This window comes from Rhamphochromis sp. 'chilingali' (assembly GCF_963969265.1).
Source record: "Rhamphochromis sp. 'chilingali' genome assembly, chromosome: 20".
Taxonomy (NCBI): Eukaryota; Metazoa; Chordata; class Actinopteri; order Cichliformes; family Cichlidae; genus Rhamphochromis; species Rhamphochromis sp. 'chilingali'.
In genome coordinates, this window is record NC_137947.1 from 170,359 (window position 1) to 192,283 (window position 21,925).

The following is a 21,925-nucleotide window of genomic DNA, read 5'->3' on the forward strand; positions in this document are numbered from 1 at the left end:
GAAAAACCAATGACAACTCAGCTTAAATTCTGCCTAGTTGGAGCAGCAGGGGCCATTATCCACAGAAATCCCCGCTCATCTAAATGGGATTACCGCCGCCTGGTGGACGAACTGGAAACTGCATATGGCCCTTCTTCTGACCATGCAGCTGCTGTTGCTGTAGAACTGAGGCAGCGAGTGCGTAAACCTGGTGAGGCCCTGCATGTTTTCAGAGATGACATTTATGGGAAAGTGGCTGTTGCATATGGTAATAGAGCAGAGATTGAACAAGACTCTATAGCTGTTGAAGTTTTCACCAATGGGCTGGGTGATGCAGAAATAGTACAGAAGTTGCTAGAGAGGCACCCAGCCACACTTGCCTGTGCATACAAAATAGCCCACCGACACGAAACCACTAAAAGGGCTGCATCTTATGTAACCAGTGCCATGCAGCAAGGAGCCCGTAACGCAGCTGAACGCCGGCCCCGAGCTGCTGTCGTCAGAGAAAAAGACAAAGATGAGACTGTTGCTGAGCATGCACCTGCAGCTAGCCCCTCACCGAATCGTTTTGTCCCACACACACCCTCGACAACACCGAACAATCACAGAAATTTTAAAAGGAGTGGGGTTTGCTGCCATAACTGTCAAGGTTGGGGCCATGTCCAAAAGCAGTGCCCTTCCCTTCACAAAACCACCAAGGCCTTAACATTGAACAGTAGCCCTTGGGACAGCCCAAAACCCACTGTGCTCCACCTTAAGTGCCAAAGCCAAGAAATGAGTATCCCCATGCGCCTCTACGAAGTGGAGGTATGTGCTGTTTTGGACAGTGGAGCCCGGAGGAGCGTGCTGCTGCTGCGCTACTACAACTCCATCCACCCAGACGTGAGACCACCACTACAGCCCTCAGTTGTTGAGACCTTGCTTGGTGTGGGACCTGGGGACGTGCCGGTGCTAGGTGAAGCCCAGATACCTGTCAATATCAACAATCGACAGGTGGATGTTGATTTCCTGGTGGCAGATATAGCAGGAAATGAGGTGCTGCTTGGGCATCCCTTCCTCACTCAAGCTGAAGCACGTCTTGATTTCGGCAAACGCCGCATCATTCTGTTCGGTGAAGAGGTGCTCGACTACCAAACCGAAGCCAGTACAAAGTCACACGCAGTGAGAATAGCTAGTACTATGGTGGTGGAACCGGGGCAAGAGTATATGGTGAAAGGCAATGTGCATCCTGGTGCAGCAGCTCGAGGTGACATGATGCTTAGTCCCACCAAAGGTTTTGTTGAGAAGCACAAAGTACTTATCGCCAGAGTCCTAGTCAACGCACAGCCTTCTAAAGCTGTCCCACTTCGCCTTTTTAACCTTGGCAATAAAGCAGTAACAATTAAGGCGGGATCCATTGCCGGGCTCCTCCAGCCAGCTGAGACTGTGGAACCCTCCATGGTCTCCCCAGCTGCAGACTCTCTGACCAGCCCTCCTGTGGTTCCTCTGCACCTGCAGGAGCTCTATGCCCAGAGCTCCACAGACCTCAATGACTATGAACAGCTCCAACTGAAACGCTTGCTTTGCACTTATGGACATGTGTTTTCTACAGGGCCTGCTGACCTGGGCCGAACCAGCCTTGTGCAGCATGACATCATAACCCGTCCTGGTGCCCCAGTCAAACAAAATCCACGAAGAATGGCAGGGGAAAAGCAGCAAAATGCTAATCAGCAGATCTATCAAATCAAATCAAATCACTTTTATTGTCACATCACATGTGCAGGCACACTGGCACAGCACATGCGAGTGAAATTCTTGTGTGCGAGCCCCACAAGCAACAGAGATGTGCAAACACAACAACACAAACGAGCAAAATACAAGAATGGCCAACCTGAAACTAATAAATATATGTACAATATATAATAGTGTGTGCATTTCTGGATGTGTATACTAAATATTTTCCTACGTGTGTGTGTGTGTGTGTGTATACACATTTTTACAAATTAAATAGTAAAAAATAAATAAATAAAAATAATAATAATAAAATATATAAAATATACAGAGTTGAATATGTGCAAAACAAGTGGCATTTATATACAGTGTGGAGTGCATAATGTTGAAGTTCCAGTAGTGAAGCTGAGGTGTCTATGACGTGTTCAGCAGTCTGATGGCCTGATGGAAAAAGCTGTCTCTCAGTCTGCTGGTACGGGACCGGATGCTGCAGAACCTCCTTCCTGATGGAAGCAGTCTGAACAGTTTATGGCTGGGGTGACTGGAGTCCTTGATGATCCTCCCCGCTTTCCTCAGGCAGCGCTTCCTGTAGATGTCTTGGAGGGAGGGAGCTCACCTCCAATTATCCGTTCAGAGCACCGCACTACTCGCTGGAGAGCTTTGCAGTTGTAGGCGGTGCTGTTGCCATACCAGGTGGTGATGCATCCAGTGAGGATGCTCTCAATGGCACAGTGATAGAAGGTCCTGAGGATGCGGGGGCTCATGCCGAATCTTTTCAGTCTCCTGAGAAAGAAGAGGCGCTGCTGCGCCTTCTTCACTGTTTTGTTTGTGTGTACTGACCACGTAAGATCCTCAGCCAGATGTACACCAAGGAACCGGAAGCTGCTCACTCTCTCCACAGCAGCGCCGTTGATGGTGATGGGGGTGTGTACTTCTCTGCACCTCCGGAAGTCCACTATCAACTCCTTTGTCTTTGCGACGTTGAGGGTGAGATGGTTGTCTTGACACCAGTGGGTCAGGGCGCTGACCTCCTCCCTGTAAGCCGTCTCATCACCGTTGGTGATAAGACCCACCACTGTAGTGTCGTCCGCAAACTTCACAATGATGTTGGAGCTGTTAGTGGCTGTGCAGTCGTAGGTGTAGAGTGAGTACAGGAGAGGGCTCAGTACACACCCCTGTGGAGCACCAGTGTTCAGTGTGATGGGGGATGAGGTGATGCTGCCCAGTCTGACCACCTGGCGTCTGTCAGACAGGAAGCTAAGGATCCAGCTGCAGAGGGAGCTGCTCAGTCCTAGATCCTGCAGTTTCCTGTCCAGCTTCGAGGGAACGATGGTATTGAATGCTGAGCTGTAATCTACAAACAGCATCCTCACATACGTGTCTCTCTTCTCCAGGTGTGACAGGGCAGTGTGTAGTGTCAGGGCTATGGCATCATCAGTGGACCTGTTGTGGCGGTATGCAAACTGTAGAGGGTCCAGTGAGTCGGGTAGTGCAGAGCAGATGAAGTCCCTGACCAGCTTCTCGAAGCATTTGCTTACGATGGGGGTCAGGGCTACAGGTCGCCAGTCGTTCAATGAGGAGATGGTGGAGGATTTGGGTACAGGGACGATGGTGGCCATTTTGAAGCAGGCTGGGACTACAGACAGAGAGAGGGAAAGGTTGAAGATGTGCGTGAACACTCCAGCCAGCTGAGCCACGCATGACCTGAGGACGCGGCCGGGAATCCCGTCCGGACCAGTAGCTTTGCGTGCGTTCACCTTCCTGAAGCACTTCCGCGCATCCTCCTCAGACACAGTGTGCGCACTGACGTCATCCGCGGTGCGCACACTGTCTGGTCTCATGGTGTTCGCTGTGTCGAATCTAGCGTAGAATACGTTTAGATCCTCACACAGAGAGGCTGTGGTCTGCGGTGTGCTGGTTTTCCCTCTAAAGTCTGTGATCGTGTTTAGTCCCTGCCACATACTCCGAGGGTTGTCAAACTGTTGCTCCACCCTGTCCCTGTACTCACGTTTGGCTGCTTTGATCGTCTTCCGGAGTTGGTAATGTGCGTGTTTGTAGTCCGATGTGTTCGCGGAGGCAAAGGCGGTGTTCCGTGCCGCCAGTGCCGCGCGAACATCTCCGTTAATCCAGGGTTTTTGATTTGGGAAGGATTTGACTGTTCTGGATGGGACGACATCTTCCACGCATTTCCTGATAAATCCACAGACTGAGTCTGTGTATTCATCAATGTCTCTGGCGGCCACGTGAAACATTTCCCAGTCCGCGTGATCAAAACAGTCCCGCAGCGCAGACTCCGATTGGTCCGTCCAACAGTGCACCGCCCTCCGGGTTGGAGCTTCCTGTTTCAGCTTCTGCCTGTAGGCGGGCAGGAGCAGGATGGAGCAGTGATCTGATTGGCCGAATGGGGCGCGGGGGAGGGCTTTGTACGCATCCCGGAAGGAGGTGTAACAGTGGTCGAGTAGCCGGTTTCCACGTGTGTTGAAAAGGATGTGTTGATGGAGTTTTGGTGAGACTTTCTTCAGGTTTCCCTTATTAAAGTCTCCGGCTGTGATAAACGCTGCCTCTGGGTGTGCGGTTTCCTCGCTGCTGATCACGCTGTACAGTTCCCTGAGTGCACGGTCAGTGTCGGCTTGTGGGGGAATGTAAACAGCCGTAATAATCACTGCTGTAAATTCCCTCGGTAGCCAGAATGGCCGGCACTTAATCATCAGGTACTCCAGGTCCGGTGAGCAGAAGGATTTGACCGGGTGCACGTTCGCATAATCACACCAGCTGTTGTTGATCATGAAACACACACCACCGCCTCTGCTTTTCCCAGTAAGATCCTGTGACCTGTCCGCGCGGTGCACAGAGAACCCCGGCAGTTGTATTGCGGAGTCCAGTACTTTGTCCGATAGCCAGGTTTCTGTGAGGCAGATCACGCAGCAGTCCCGCATCTCTCGCTGGAATGAGATCCGTGCCCGAAGCTCGCACAGCTTGTTCTCCAGAGACTGCATATTAGCCAGTAATAAACTGGGTAACGGTGGTCTGTAAGTGCGCCGTCTCAGTCGAACCAGAACGCCAGATCTTCTCCCTCTGCGTCGGCGTTTGCGGCCTCCAGGGCCAGAGAACAAAGGCGTCTCAGGTGAGATGAATGGGGGGTCTGCAAACGGAGCGTCCGTGTTGCAAAACTTGAACTCCGGAAAGTTATAAGAAAGACCGTCTTTTATGTCCAGTAAGGTTTGTCGGTCGTACACAAGGAGACAAGTGCTGCTCGTGAAAAAATAAAGGAAAAGGAAAATTAAACACAGAAGAAAGCCGTTGCTTGGGGGAGCTCGCGACGAGGCTGCCATACTCGGCGCCATCTTGAAACAAAGACAGTCTACAGAGCGGTTTCGCCCAACGCAGCTGCAGCAGCTGGGCCTCGCCCATCGTTATGGTGCGTAAGAAAGATGGGACATACCGTCTCTGCATTGACTACAGGGCTCTCAACGACCACACTATAACAGACGCCTACCGGCTGCCCCGCATCCAGGACACGCTGGACACTCTCAACTGCCAGATGGTTCAGCACATTAGACCTCGCATCAGGCTACTGGCAGGTTGAGCTGACACCTAGAGCACGCAGGGCCGCTGCTTTCTGCACTAGGACAGGCCTCTTTGAGTGGAACGTCATGCCATTTGGACTATGCAATGCCCCGGCAACGTTCCAGTGGCTGATGGACCGCGTCCTGGCTGGCATGCAGTGGGAGACCTGCCTGGTCTACTTGGACGACATCATAGTGCTGGCTAAGGATGTGTCGGGGATGCTGCAACGGCTTGGCCAGGTATTCTATAGACTTCAACAAGCTAACTTGAAACTGAAACCTGCCAAATGCTGCCTCTTTCGCCGCGAAGTTGCTTATCTTGGCCATGTGGTATCCGAGCATGGTGTGGCTACCGACCCCAGCAAAGTTCAAAAAGTTCAGATGTGGCCCACACCTACGTCCATCCAGGAGGTCAGACGCTTCATCGGCCTGGCCTCATATTATCGCCGGTTCGTGAAAGATTTTGCCTCTATAGCCGAACCCCTGCACAACCTGACCAAGAAGAATGCACATTTTCAGTGGCATGTTGAGCACCAAGCAGCTTTCGACAAGCTGAAGTGTCGACTCACCTCTGCCCCTGTTCTTGGCTATCCACTTGACCAGGGAGAAATGACACTAGACACTGATGCCAGCGACACTGGCATCGGCGCGGTGCTGTCACAGATGCAACAGGGCGTGGAACGTGTGCTGGCATATGACAGTCGTAAGCTATCAAGAACTGAACAAAACTACTGCACCACACGATGTGAACTACTAGCCGTCGTGGATTTCACGTCCCATTTTCGCCAGTACCTCCTTGGATGGCCTTTCAAAGTGCGCACAGACCACAGCAGTCTACGGTGGCTAACAAAAATGAAAGAGCCAGAGGGACAATTAGCTCGATGGCTCGAGAAGCTTGCTGAGTACAACTTTGAGATCATCCACCGTCCAGGTCGAGTGCACACCAATGCTGATAGCCTCTCCAGAAGACCCTGTCGCCAGTCCTGTCCATGCAGAGTGCAGGACCCCCCCAAGCATCTCGGGGGGACCAGTCATCAGGCAGTCCAATCCGAGTTGGACTCTGACACCAGCTCCCTGTTGCTGAGTCCGGTGAGGGTGGAGGGACAACCGGCTACTACAGCGGTGTGTCTAGTGGGGGTAAGTCATAACACCACTACACCAGAAACAAAGACTTTAGACCAAACTGCTCTTACAAAGTCAGACATTTTATGTCAAAACACTCCTACCAACACAGACATCTCAGAACAGACAATGCACACTAGAACAGACATGTCACCGCAAGCTCCGATGGGAACTGTCCGGGTAGGAGCCCCAATGGAGCGCGTTGCGCTGGACATTATGGGACCACTGAATGAGACGGAGCGCAGAAGCCGATATGTGCTTGTGATACAAGACTACTTTACAAAGTGGACCGAAGCCTTTCCTATCCCAGATGAACGGGCTGCAACCGTTGCCGAGGTCGTTGCATCTGAGTGGGTGTGCCGCTACGGGATACCTCAAGCACTGCACAGTGACCAGGGACGCAATTTTGAATCTAATGTGTACCAGGGGGTGTGCAGTTTGTTTGGCATAGATAAGACTCATACAACGCCATTCCGACCCCAGTCAGATGGCCAGGTTGAACGTTTCAATGCCACTCTCCAGAAGATCCTGGCCTCCACAGCAGAGCGTTGCCATTGGGACTGGGACCTGATGATCCCGTACGCTGTTATGGCCTACAGGGTGACCAAACACAGTGCTACAGGTTTCACCCCGAACTTCATGATGTTTGGCCGCGAACTGAGTGAGCCAGTGGACCTTGTCGCAGGTCTACCTCCTGATCCAGACAACCAACCCTCAGCTCCAGAGTATGTGCAGCAAATGCGTGAGCGGCTGGAGCTGGCCCACCTCATTGCCAGGGAAGCCCTGGGTGAGTCAGTCAAGCGTGCAAAAAGGCAATACGACAAGAACTGTTGCCACACACAGTATAAGACTGGAGATCCTGTGTGGTATCTCATCAAAGGAACACGTCACGTCTGAAGGACCTACGGGGTTATCTACATGCACTTAACCATTTGTATTTGTGCCTTCCTAGATGCTAGGATAAGTTAGTTATTCCCGGTCGCCATGTAATAGTTACAGTTGTGTAATTTCTTTTCTACTTAACAGCACTTGAAATGCTTTATTTTGCACATGTATGTACACCTTACTTGAGCCAACCTCTTTGTCACTGAAGTGCACTCGTTGATACTATACCTCACCTTATATGCGGTAATGGCTAACACTTTTATCTAAAAATAAAAATGGAGAGAGTGTGTCATGGGTAGAGAGGGCGGCCGGGAGCAGCGTTCTAACGGGCTACAGGCTATGCAGTGTGTTTTCGAAGTGTGCAGTACTGTTATTAAAGCCTCATCTCTTCAGTACTCTCCGGTGCCTCGGCTGATTTCTGTCTGCCTCACTACTCCACAAAAGTGAAGGGAGTTAACCCCGAAGGAGGACAAACTTCGGCCCTGGAGGAAGCATCTCCCCTCGCGTCTCCCGACCACGGTCAAGGGACTGACGGCGAGGAATGGTTAACAGTAATAATACAACATTTTATGATTGTTTTAGTGTATTATAACGTCACCTCATAGTATCGTTAGTGTGGTGTGTCAGTTATTCTGTTTTGGTCCATTTTCATCACAAGTGAATGAAAATGGATCCAGACAGGCCGATTATTGTGATGACAATCAACAGATCAAATACGGATCAATACAAATGTAAAAACCCAGTGCCTCTCTAATAATCAGTGATGGGAATAACTGCATTACAATTAACGGCGTTACAAACGGCGTTACTTTTTTCAGTAACGAGTAATCTAACTAATTACTATTCCTATTGTTACAACGCCGTTAAAGTTACTAACAAGAAAATGCAGTCCGTTACTATTTTTCAACAAACAGACGGTTGAAGCTGTGTTCAGCTTATGGCATCTTATATCAGTTGCTGGAGGAGCCAAGATGGCGACCTGTGTGGACACTTCTCTGTAAGCTCGTGAATTTCTGATGAGTACCTAACGTTTTAAATGATCTAAACTTTCTCAGCAGGTGACCCAGGTGATTGATATATGCATTTTTTTTCTTCTTTTTTTTCTTCTGCTCATTCTGTTGGTTTTTGTCTTTTGCCCTTCTCCCCCGTCCCTCTTCTCAGCTGTTTCTCTTTCCCTCTTTCTTTCTCCCCTTCTTTCCCCCAGTCAAGTCTGTCCCGTATTCAGTAAGTGAAAATAAAATGAACAATAAAAGGTGAATCAAATAGACCATTACGGCAAGGCTGGGATGGTCAATTTGGTAAAGTAAATCCGTTGGGCATCTTTCTTTGCCTTTAGACAACAATTCTGATGGCAAAAGAGCCAAACGGGACAGGCAAAAAAAAAAAAAAAAAAAAAGATCTAAACGGACTCAGATTATTAGAAGTGACTCATTGCACTTGTATTTTGCGCACGTACAGGACATCTTTATAACATAAAATCAGGCCGAACTCAGTTTCTTTTTTTTCCCTGCCGAATTCCAACACGGTGAAGTGTTAGCTTGTATAGAAACATTTAGCTAATAGCCATGGGATAAGCTTGCAAAATGGCCAAAAAAGAGGCAAGAAGAAAGGAAGGACTGATAATGGTCTTGGAGCCAGATAAAAACCTTTGCAGGCTTATGCTAACCTCTTCCTCAGACCCCTCTTAACAGACCCCTCTTTTTTTTTTTTCTTTCTGCTTTTGCTCTTGACGAAGGCGGTCGCACTTTTCTCCTCCTCCTCCTCTCCCTTAGCTTCCCTGCTTAGCCTCTTATGTCCTTGTCTTGTCTCATGTTTTTTGTATTACTTTTCCTTGGAACACTCTCTCACAGTCTGTTCTCTAAAACCTAAAAGAGGAATTATGGATTGGATCAACTGGTCCCTAAATGCAATTGACACCCCTTTCTCAACAAGAAGTTTGGGTTGGGTGAGCCTGAGTACTGAAGATATCTACCTATTCGGAACCATGGTAACAGGGTTCTGGCTGATCGGAGCTGGCTTGGCCCTGACTTATCGAAGAATTAAGAAAGCGGAACCGGCTGTTCAAACCCCCACAAGGCTGCCCACTGGGATTGGAACGATGGGAGAGGCATGAGTTTCTCAAAATGGGCTCATTGAGTCAGCACGGATAAGATCTTGGAGAGGCTACGGCTGCTGTGAATACTCAGAATAAGATCTCTGACTGCAGACTGGATACATCTCGGAAGGGCTCGCTCGGAATAACAGGGAAATGGTAGGCTTGTCACATTCAAAATGGAGATATGTAATAACAAACACTGGTCTCCGTTTTTTAGGTGCTTTCTTGAAATAGTCAGCAATTTAAAAGTAGGATAGAACCGACAGGGGCATGTGCTGAGAGGTGGTGCTGCACAAGAACAAGACCAAATAAAGAAAAATTATTGTGTTTAGCTTCGATAAATTCAAATTAAAATGTACCATTACACTCAGAGGATCAATATGAAATCAAATATATGCTAATTTTGTATGAAGTACATGACTGATAACTGTTCTGTCCTGAGCTTTTGTTTTTACAGCACCCACTTGACCACACCAACAGTTTCTCGCCACCAAAAGGGGGTACTTGCAAAGAATAGGGAGGAATATCATCAACATTGGGAAAGGTAAGCCCCGAAGGGGGTGATGACACCATAAATTTTACTTATGGTCAAATTCTCAAAATTTGACCCCAAACATGAAAAATTCTTCAAACATTTAGAGACAGAGTGGAGTTCTAGATAAACATAATGTCGCAAACCAAATAAGGATGGAGCATTGGAATCGATAAGATGGTGAAATAACACGCAGTAAAATGTTGCTCATGTTGATTATGTTTATTCCAGTGTGCAGAGCAAGGTTATTATCGTTAACGAAAACTAACGAAATAACGAAAACTAGAAGTGAAAAAACATTTTCGTTAACGAAAATAAAAATAAAATAAAATAAAGGAAAACTAACTAAAACTATAATGAGTGTTCACAAAACTAACTAAAATTAACTGAATTTATAGCAAAAATGTGTTTAGTTTCATTGATGTGTGCGTGTCCTACAATAGTCAAGGGTGAAAATGAAGTTTAGTTTCCGGATTTTTTCTTGCTGTCTCATTATGCCAGCAGGTGGCCAGTACGTTAGTCGAGTCGTCTGTGTTGCTGCTCCATCCACGCGCAGAATCATGTCAGGAAAAGTCGGGAGAAAGCGCCAGAGTCCAATTTGGGATTACTTTGAATATGACTGTGTTTTGGATAAAGCAAGTGTCTTGTAGTGGAAAGAGACAAATTATGAGGGAAATTTCTAAAGGGAAAAAATCCCACAAACCTTAAAGTGCACTTGAAAAGCTCACACAAGAAGGCTAACCTAGCTTACCTTGAAAAGGTAAGGGGGAGCACACTCCCCCTCCTCAAAGAGCTCCCCCCACTCAACCCTCATCCCCAGAAACAGAAGCTAACCCCATGCAAGGTAGCGTGATGCATCCCGAGACAACAGGACGGGGACATCTACATAACTGTGTGAGTCAATTGCCTTCAAAAGGTTTATCAATTCACTTGAACCAAAATTACGAACACCTGGTGCTGCAAAAGTTAATAGTTAGTCTCAATACCCAAGGATAAGCAGAAGAGCATGACTGATATGATGAAACTGGGATTTTGTTACACTTAATTTTTGCAAACACAACTAAAAATATAACTGAAACTAATCAAAACTAAACTGAAACTAAGGATTTTCAAAAAGAAAATAGAAACTAAACTAAACTAGCAAACAATTGGTAAAAACTAATTACAACTGACATAAAATTGAAAATCCAAAGTCGAAACTAAATAAAAATAAAAACTAATGAAAATTGCAAAACTATTAAAACCTTGGTCCAGACTAAGATGGCGTTGGACATCTTCAGGGCGGAAAAGGGTTGGTGTGACCAAGGTGTGGTTTGGCTTGTTGTATGTATATTTCAAGATGATATGGCTCTGGATGGACCAGTTACCAGGGCATGGAAGGAGGACGGACTCATTAATTAAGGAGAAGGAAATTTCTGGGATTGGAGATCCTCTGGGTGAGTGGTTGACTAAAAGCATGCATAAAATAAAAGCTATTTTTCATTATTGATTGGTAATAGATTGATAATTGGCCACATTTACAACTGTATTGACTTGTTGTGGACGTAGTCTACTTCATGTTTAAGCACTCTAATTAACAGATTGGAAATAGTGACATTAAAGGACGAGTATGCAGCGCCACTCTGTCAGTTGCCAGTGACGGTGGGGCTCAGTGATGAATCAGGTGAGCTGGATTCATGGCTGAATCAAAACAAAGCTTCCCCTGCTGTGGTCAGTAAGGGAAAAACAGGGGGAAATATAATTTAAAAGAGGCATTTATAAACGTTTATGTGTGAAGTTTATGAACGGGATAGAATAGAATAGAATACAATAGAATAGAATAGAATAGACTTTATTGTCATTGTACAGAGTACAACGAAATTGGAGTGCCACTCCCTTGGTGCAAGATTCAATAATAAATATAAATGTAAAATATAAAAAGTACAAAAAAACAATCGTAAGTACTCAAACAATAGTATGTACAATATATACAGGATAGCAGCATTAATATAATGACAGTATGAATAGCAGCATAATATAATGACAGTGACGGTATGGAATAGGTTCAATTGTTTTTGTGCTTATTTACTACGGTGATAGCTCTGGGAAAGAAGCTATCCCTGAATCTGTTTGTCCTGGTTTTATGTGACCTGTACCGTCGGCCTGACGGTAATAGTTCAAACAGTTGGTTGCTGGGGTGAGAGTGGTCCTTGATGATATTGCCAGCTCTGCTGAGGTACCGAGAGTTTGCAGTGACCTCCAGGCTGGGCAGAGAGCAGCCAGTGATCTTCTGGGCTGTGTTGATGACCCTCTGCAGTACTTTCCTGTCCGCAGCTGAGCACCCTGCATACCATGTTGTTATGCCGTACGTTAGGATGCTCTCTATGGTGGCTCTGTAAAATGTCACCAGCAGCCTCTCCTCCAGGTTGTTCCTCCTGAGCACTCTCAGAAAGTGGAGACGGTGCTGGGCCTTTTTAACCACCGACGTAGTATTTGCAGTCCAGGAGAGGTCATCAGAGATCTGCACGCCCAGAAACCTCATGGAGCATACCCTCTCCACACAGTTCCCATGAATGTAAAGTGGGTGTAAAAGGGGGTGTTTTACTGTTATTTCAGCATCAGCATTATCGTTACATCAGAATCATATAACAAGCATTGCATTAAACATTGCTTGAAGCTATTGACATTACATTAACATTTGTATTACAGTGATTGTTATAACCTCAGGTTAATCTTCTATTTACAGGTGTCAGGATAATCATATGATCTTTCATTGCAGGTGTAACCATGATCATTTTTATACATATTGCAGTTTGTTGCTCATTATAGAGTTGTGTTCAAGTTAATAAGGGTTAAAAGCTACAGTCAGCGCGATGTTTGGCTGATCTATAGACTGGAGTGACTTCGAGCACTGAAGGCCGCACGCGCTTACATAACACCGATGTCATGCTTTTCTTTGTGATCTTTTATTCAGTTATATCTTTTGCTAAGTTTTAAGTAGTGGCAGTTGATTAAACGACATTCATTTAATTTTACATACCTGATTCAGAGCATTACACACAGATCAACTTAACAATCTGCAGAACCTTGTAGCTGCAATGTTGTGTCTCCCTAAGGGACAGTTGGCTCCAGGAGATAAGTGGGAGTCAGTGCCTGTCCTCGAGAAGGAGAGCATGTTCCTTTGCTGTGTCGACATGTTCATATTCAAGTGAAGTTCATATTAATACAGGTTTTGTTTCATGGCAATTCTGCGGATGCAGGCTCTGGGCGGAGCCAGGAGTTGAACAGATCTAACATGACAATTAAATTGACTTCATTCCCTGGCACAGGATGACAGACTGGAGCAACGACACTGGATAGGAGAAGGTCTCATACTTTCTAAGATATGAGGTCACTAACCTTTTCTTTTAATTTTCTAGCTCCGTTGATTTGACACATGGGAATGTGTCAAAAGGGGGGGGGGGGGGGGGGGGCAAATGTTAGAATTAAAAATGGCTAATTTGTTTTTGATGTCTTTTGTTAAAATGAGTGGTTTTAATAATTTTCAGACACGCCTTGCAAATGTGCTTATAATGAGTTGGCACTCGGTCTTTTGAAGGTCATAAGCTTTGTTCTGCGTGATGGTCCGGACTGATAAAGTGTAGGAAATGCCTTGAGTGCATATGAATATTCTAAACCAATTCTGAATCACCAGAAGGTCAGTAGATAACAACATTAGATTATTAGGGCTAGGAAGAGAGGTGTTTTGGTTTTCTGTCTCTTACAGAGAAAGGAACAGACACCAGACGAGGTCACAAATATACGAGGATCCTTCGCAGCAGAGACAGACACAGTGACTGCCGAGACACCAACTGGGTCCAAGGGTCATGGCGTTTGGGCTCCGATTAGTCACCTCAAAGGATGGATCCCATAAACACAGCAATAACCATGAAGGGGTTGGCGGAAATCCAGGAAGACCAGACCAACAAGGTTCGAGAGGCTCATGGTCAAAAGGGGGACACGTTCCTGTTCCTTTTTCTGGGGGATGCACAGGATACACAGGACCCGAGGATACACAGATCGTTGTTTGAAATCGGGGCAGAATAATCCCCTGATCTGTGCAACGACTGAAGGGTTGTCTAACCCCTGAGGTTGAAGAAAGGAGAGCAGAGGATCACCCAACTGGACAACACTGGTAGCTGCAGCAATAAAATAAAGGCTAAAAGCTCCTTGGACAGAGGTTCTAGTCTGAGTACGTCTGAAGGGTATAAGGTAGCACCAAAATAAAGCTGTGGGAGAACTGGGGAGTGTCATCTGTACCTGCTACTGTTGTAATAACAGTTTTTCTTGCATCTGAACTGTGCAAACACAGAGGTCATCTCACATATGGTTCGCCCATCAGGGGGACAAAGGGCCTCAGGAGTGAGAAGAAATGAACTCGGCCACACTGGATTGCAGAGTGTAGGTGAGCTCTTTATTCTAAAGAGCTCATCAGGGGGAGTGTGAGATTAGAATATTATTTTATGCCATGTTATACCCCTAATTAAAGATTGTGAATTATTATGTAGTTTTAGTTTGCATTATTCTCCTGAATTAGAAGAAGGTGATAACTATTGCATCTGTTAAACTGATTTGCATTACATTAGACTGCTGATTTATTGTGAATGAATGATGTTGTTTTATGATGCATTATACTGCTGAGTTATAAGAAATACTGTTCGCAGAAAGTCATCGCCTTATTTGTCTGATTAGAAGAGAACAGAATATACTGGAGTTTTCTGCCCCATCTCAGCAGGAGCAGATAAACAGGGAGCCAAGGTCGTAGCTTAGGCGCCGTGTGAGAGAAAGCATGTGAATGTTTAGGCTTTTATGATTAGGTGGGGGCCACTAGAGGCTATAAGAGTTTGATCAATGCTCCACCATTTTGAGATCTAATGCTGTCTGCGTACGGTGTCCATCTCCCACGCGTGTGATCATTGAAATCATCGTTTGACTCAACCCGGTGGTTATTTTGGTTTTTCCCCTGCCAGTGGCGGACTCCCTCAGACATCGGTGCGTTGGTGGTGGTTCTTTGTGTCTGGGGGTGGGCGTCCAGGTACACACCAGCCCACTCCTTGGCGGCCGCTTATCGGGGCCTGGAGCCTGGGGCTCGCTCGGGCCAATTCAGAGGTGGGGTGCCCCCGGCCTCTCAGCCTGGGGCTCGGTCTCTCAGGCACAGCTGGCTGCCGGCGGAGCTCACGGGCGCGTCACTGCAACCCCCCCTGGCTTCTGCTCCGCGGCTGCTAAGTGAGCCCTCATCTGGGGCTCTCCTCAGCTCTTTCTGGGACAGTGGCGCGGCTGCCCCTCTGTTGGTCTTCCTTGGTCTCTTGTGTTCTGTGGGCCTCTGGATGTCTGGAGTTTTGATCTCCTCCATACCTGCTTCATGCCCTGGAGGACGGGGCTGTGGCCCCCCCACACCCTCTAGCAGATCATTACATGAAGGAACCTTTTAAAAAACAAAAAACAAGCGCGTCCATGCTCACAGGTGTACACACGGGTGATCACACCCACAAACTACACCCTTTTTGGCTCCTACCTCAAAGCACACTGTGTTCTGTTGATCTTATGTGCTGCACAATAATGTTTAATATTTAGTATTTACTGTCATATTCCCATATATCATTGTGATGTTGTTTATTCTATTACTCTTGTTCTCTTCTGCTTGTTTTCTTTTTTCTTTCTCAACAGGTGATCCAGGTGATTGATATATGCATTTTTTTTTTTTTTTTTTTTTAAAGAGAGAAAGGGGAAAAAAAAGCTTGGGGAAGGTTACTGGGACAAAGTAATTGACAAAATTCATACCTTAGCCTCATGTGCAAGACTCTCTCTTATTCAGTTTAAGACTGTATACAGATTACACTTCTCAAGATCTAGACTATCTAAAATATACCCCGGCATTCCTGACCTGTGATTTAACTCATATGTTTTTTGCCTGGCCGACACTTCAGTTATACTGGACTATTTTTTTTGAAGTGCTTTCTCATGGTTTGAGCGTTACGCTCAAACCATGCCCATTAGTTGCCATTTTTGGTGTTTCTGAAGATGCCAGCCTAAACCTTAGTTGTAAGCAGCTGGATGTTATCGCTTTCACTTCATTGCTGGCACACCGTAGAATTTTGCTGTCTTGGAAAGCTCCTCACCCTCCAGCCCGATCATGTTGGCTGGAAGATGTTATGTTCTTTTTAAAAATGGAGAAAATAAAATTCAGACTCAGAGGAAATGTTAAGTTCTCACGGTCGAGTCTGGCATTAATATTTGACATCGTTTGTTTTTTTCCCTTTTTCCTTTTTTTTTCTTTATTTTTATTTTATTTGTTTTATTGTTATCATCCAAATTTTAATGGGCTAATCTGTATTGAGATATGTCTTTGTATTGGTTGGTACTTGCTTTATTGGGCCTGATATGTCAACTTACATGTAAAAACTCTATAAATAAAGAGGAAAAAAAACTTGGCCAGTTTCCTTTCCATGGGCACAGAGAGTCTCCAATCCAGTGTTTTTAATCCCAGCAGAGCCACACAAATCCTAATTAAAATGAGTCCTCCCCCCAACATCCTTGGATTATTTTAAAAGCAAAACCAGGCCAGGTTAAAAATCCATTCCCTTAAAATGTGCACACTTCATCCTGGAGTCTCAGAGGCTTCCCTGCTGCACCAGTGTCCTACTAAAAAAACAACAACCCCCCTTCCCGTTTCCTCTCCCCTTTATAGAGAAGGGCTTCAATCCTTCCCAATCAGCTGCTCCCTGTACTCGACTCCAAATAACTGGCAGCTGGACTAGAGTAGAATCTCCACTCCCACCTCACACCAAACACACACAAAAACACCAAAGCATGCAATTAATACAAAAAAACTAAAGTAATGCCAACCCAAAAGTTTAGTGGGGGATTCTCTCCATTCTTTTCCACCATGCTATACTCCGCAACAGTTGATTTGTTTTGTGTGTCAGTGAGGGCACTAATGAATTCACAAAGGCACTTTGTAGTGTGCAGGTAGAAACCCAGCGGAGTGATACACCTCCTGCTGTCAGGCCTGCATGTTTATCCCTGTGCTGTTCTCCTGTCTTGTGGTGGACAAATTTTTATTTTTTTTTACTGGCACACATAATTTGTGGGGCATCTTATTGCAAAACCTGATTGTTCTCTCGTGTTAGTTTTAGTAATATTTTTAAATAGTTGTGGCCAAATGTGTTTACAAAATGTGTGCATAAGTTTTCAAAATGTACAATTTATTTATTTATTTATTTATTTATTTATTTATTTATTTAGCATTTTAAGTTATAAAAATAATTTAGTCAACATGTCTGTGGTTTTTGCAGTAAAAAAAACAAACTTCTAGGATTTTAAGTTCTTTGTGTGATTTCATATCAGTTGTGTTAACACAGTATGTCAATGAAAAAACAACTAAATTCAAACACGTGAGGTTGAGCTGAAAATAATGATACTGTGCCGGACCACCAGGTGGCTCCACTCACACTTGAAGGGAAGTGTTGGGGTGGAGATTTTGGCGCTCACTATATGTGAAGTTCTGAGAGTCAGTTAATAAAGTTGGAGTGAGACACTGAGACCTCTCCTGTCGTTATTACATACCTCCACATTGGTGACCCCTGTAGCGAACATGCTAAGGCTCGACGACAAAGCCAGCTCCGGCCTGGAAGCATCGGCTGCCGCCGGACTTTCACCTCCGCCAATGGCTGCGTTTGCTGTGGCGCTTAAATTGCCGGATTTTTGGCTTCACGATCCTCCTTCATGGTTTGTGCACGTAGAAGCTCAGTTTGCTCTTCGTGGAGTTTCAGCCGACGATACTAAATACCACCATGTGGTGGCCTCACTTGACCCGCCGTCAACCCGCCGCGTGATGACTCTCCTCCGGGACCCCCCAGCCCAAGGCAAGTACGCCGCCCTCAAGGCGCTGCTGCTGCGGCGTTACTCCCTCTCTGATGCTGAGCGAGCCGAGAAACTCCTTTCCCTCGCGGGCCTGGGCGACGGCACCGCTCTTGAGCTCATGGAGAGCATGCTGTCCTTGCTGGGCGCGGATGACGGAGGATTTCTCTTCACCCACCTCTTTCTCCGACAGCTGCCGGCTCCAGTGCGCGCTGGCCTTGCCAACTCCCCGCTATTGGCCATGAAGGATTACCGCTCCCTTGCGGAAGAGGCGGATCGCATCCTCCTGGCTACCAGGACTTTCGGCGTCCAGGCGATTGTTCAGGACTCACCAGCGTTTTCCCCCGCCCCCTCACCGATGCTCCAGGGGCCCTCTGACTCGTCCACGGTGGCCGGAATCGCTGCACGGCGGCACCGCGGAAAGGGGCTTTGTTTTAATCACCAGCGTTTTGGAGCGAAGGCACGGCGCTGTCTCCCGCCTTGCAGTTTCCAGACCCAGGGAAATGGGCATGTCAGCGCTCTGTAGCAGCCGCGACCGCTGGCAACAAGGAAAGGCTGCTTTTCTTAGAGGACTCACGCTCGGGGAGGCGTTTCCTGGTGGACTCCGGCTCACAGAAGAGCCTTCTTCCCCCGGCTGGCTCGGACAGGCTAGCTAAGGGCTGCGGGCCATTGCTAACAGCGGCTAATGGCTCTCCCATCAAAACCTTCGGTGAAAGGTTGGTGACTGTTTGCTTTCACGACCGTCACGGTCGTGAAAGCAAACACGACCGTTTGTTCCACCAACAAAGTTCCACTGAAAGTCACTTTCAGTGGAACTTTGTTGTTGCTGCTAGCTCTGTGCCTATAATAGGCGCTGATTTTCTTTGTGCTCACGGACTGCTGGTTGATGTTGCTAACAGACGTTTAATTGATGCTGTGTCATTTTCCTCATTACCCTGTTTGACTCGGGGTGCTCAGCCTGTGGTGCATGCTAACTCAGTAGATTCGGGTGACGTTTTTCAGTGTTTGCTTTCTGAGTTTCCCTCACTCTCTGTCCCCACTTTCTCGAGCACGGTGACGAAGCACGGGGTGGAGCATTACATAACTACAGTAGGGCCCCCGGTGTTCGCGCGCGCGCGCCGCCTCGACCCTGCCAAACTGGCTGTCGCTCGGGAAGAATTTGCCACCATGGAGCGTCTGGGCATTGTGCAGCGTTCGAACAGTGCCTGGGCTTCTCCATTACACATGGTGCCTAAATCTGATGGTCGGTGGCGACCTTGTGGGGATTTCCGTCGTCGTAATAATGTCACAGAGAACGATCATTATCCCATTCCCCACATCCAAGATTTTTCCGCCCATCTTGCGGGGACTTCGGTTTTTTCGAAGATCGATTTGGTACGGGGATATCACCAGGTTCCCGTGCGCGCGGAGGATGTCCCCAAAACCGCCGTGATTACACCTTTCGGCCTTTTCGAGTTTCTGCGCATGCCGTTTGGCCTGAAAGGTGCCGCCCAAACCTTCCAGTGGTTGATGGACTCGGTCTTGCGCGGGCTGCCCTTTGTTTTTGTATATCTTGATGATATACTGGTGGCCAGCAGCTCGAAGGAGCAGCACATGTTCCATCTGCGGCAGGTTTTTCAGCGTTTGGCGGAGCATGGACTGATTATTAATCCGTCTAAATGCCAGTTTGGGTTGCCCGTTCTCAATTTTCTTGGGCACCGTATTTCCGCCGAGGGCGCGGTTCCGTTGCCTGACAAAGTCCGAGCTGTTTCGGAATTTCCGCGTCCCACGACTGTTAAGGCACTGCAGGAATTTTTGGGGATGGTGAATTTTTACAACCGTTTTCTCCCCAGAGCGGCACATCTGCTGAAGCCCCTTTATGGGGCGTTAAAAGGTAAGAAAGCTAATGACCCCGTTGACTGGTTTCCGGAAAGCATCCAAGTGTTTTCTGATGCTAAGTCAGTGTTAGCTAATGCTGCCCTTCTGGCCCACCCATCCCCCTCAGCGCCGATTGCGTTGACCACCGATGCATCGGACATAGCGGTGGGTGCGGTGCTGGAACAGCGAATCTCGGGTGTCTGGCAACCGCTCGCCTTTTTCAGCCGTACGCTACGTGACAGCGAACGCAATTACAGCGTTTTTGACAGGGAGCTACTGGCGCTCCACCTGGCGACTCGTCATTTCCATTTTTTTCTCGAGGGTCGTCACTTTACCGCATACGTGGACCACAAACCCTTGACGTTTGCCATGTCCAAGGTTTCTGATCCATGGAGTGCACGCCAGCAGCGCCAGTTGGCAGCCATTTCTGAGTTTACCACGCACATTCGGCACGTGGCTGGTAAATCCAATCATGTGGCTGACTGTTTGTCCCGTGCGCTGGTTTCTCCCGTCTTTCTCGGCATAGACTACTCCGCCATGGCTGCCGATCAGAGCGGTGACCCGGACATCCTCACGCTTAAATCCACCCAGACGGGCCTCATACTAGAGGACAGACCCGTGCAGGACGGTGGCCCCCTCCTCGTCTGTGACGTTTCCACCGGCTGCCCTCGCCCAGTGGTTCCCGCTTCCTGGCGTCGTCAAGTTTTTGACTCGGTACATGCTCTCTCTCATCCAGGGGTCCGGGCCTCTGTTAAACTGGTCAGCTCTAAATTTGTTTGGCCAGGCCTTCGCAAATCTGTTAAGGAATGGGCGTTGGCGTGCATTCCCTGCCAGCGTGCGAAGGTTCATAAACACACCAAGGCGCCCCTGGAGCCGTTCTTCATACCCGGCAAACGTTTCGATCATGTGCATGTCGATCTGGTGGGTCCTCTGCCGCAGTCACAAGGTTTTACGCACCTTTTGACTGTTGTTGAGCGGACCACCAGGTGGCCGGAGGCGGTCCCCCTGGCGTCCGCTACCGCAGCAGTGGTGGCCAAGGCGTTTTTGTCAAGCTGGGTCTCGCGTTTCGGCCCACCCGCGGACATTACGTCAGACAGAGGCTTCCAGTTCATTTCCGAGCTTTGGTCAGCCATGGCTGATGGACTGGGGGCTAAAGTCCACCGCACAACTGCATACAACCCGCAAGCTAATGGGATGTGTGAACGGTTCCCACGGTCGCTTAAGGCTGCTTTTCGCGCCTCCTTAAAGGATGGCAATTGGGTTGACCGCCTCCCGTGGGTTTTGCTTGGGCTGCGCTCTGCGGTTAAGGAGGATCTCAGCGCTTCCCCAGCTGAGCTAGTGTTTGGTCAGCCCCTCTGCGTGCCTGGAGAATTCTTGTCCGAAAATCCTCCTCCCTGCTTCGATCCATCGGTGCTATCTCTCAACCCGCTTTTGCACTCGCTTTGGGTTCCTGGTCCGGTGCACCATTGCGTGCCTGACACCTTTGTTCCAAAGACTTTAGAGACTGCTAAGTTTGTTTTTGTCAGGCACGATGCCCACAGGACACCGCTGCGGCCGCTGTATGACGGCCCATTCAGGGTTAATGAACCGGGCCAGAAACATTTTGTTTTGGATTTTGGGGGTCGAAGGGAGACTGTGTGTGTTGACAGACTTAAACCTGCACGTTTTTCCGGACGGTAATGTAGTGCCGGCCCAGGCCCCTCGCCGTGGCCGCCCTCCTTCGATGGGGTTGACAGACTCTGGTTTTCCCCCCAGGACTACCCCCGGACCACCGGCGTTTGAGCCTCCTCCTGCCTTTCCTGCTCGCCTTCACCAGCCTCGTTCACAGGATGGACCTTCCTCTGCCTGTTCTCTCCCTCCCAGGTTCAGTCGTTCGGGTCGTTTGCTTAGACCCAGGGTCCTGGACTGAATAGAGACCTAACTGTGTGTTCGGGGGGGGTATGTGTGGCGGACCACCAGGTGGCTCCACTCACACCCAAGTTGAAGGGAAGTGTTGGGGTGGAGATTTTGGCGCTCACTATATGTGAAGTTCTGAGAGTCAGTTAATAAAGTTGGAGTGAGACACTGAGACCTCTCCTGTCATTATTACATACCTCCACAATACCAAGCAAGGCAGGAAAAAAATAAAATGAAAGAATTTGAAGGTGAAATACAAATGTCCAAAATGACCAGTTATATTTTGGACCTCGGAGGGTGACTCCAACAAATCATGAAGAATTAGGTTTACATTTTTGTTCTTGACAGTGCAGATTTCTGACATTTTGTGTAATTTAAGCATGTAACACTTTGATTATTTTCTAA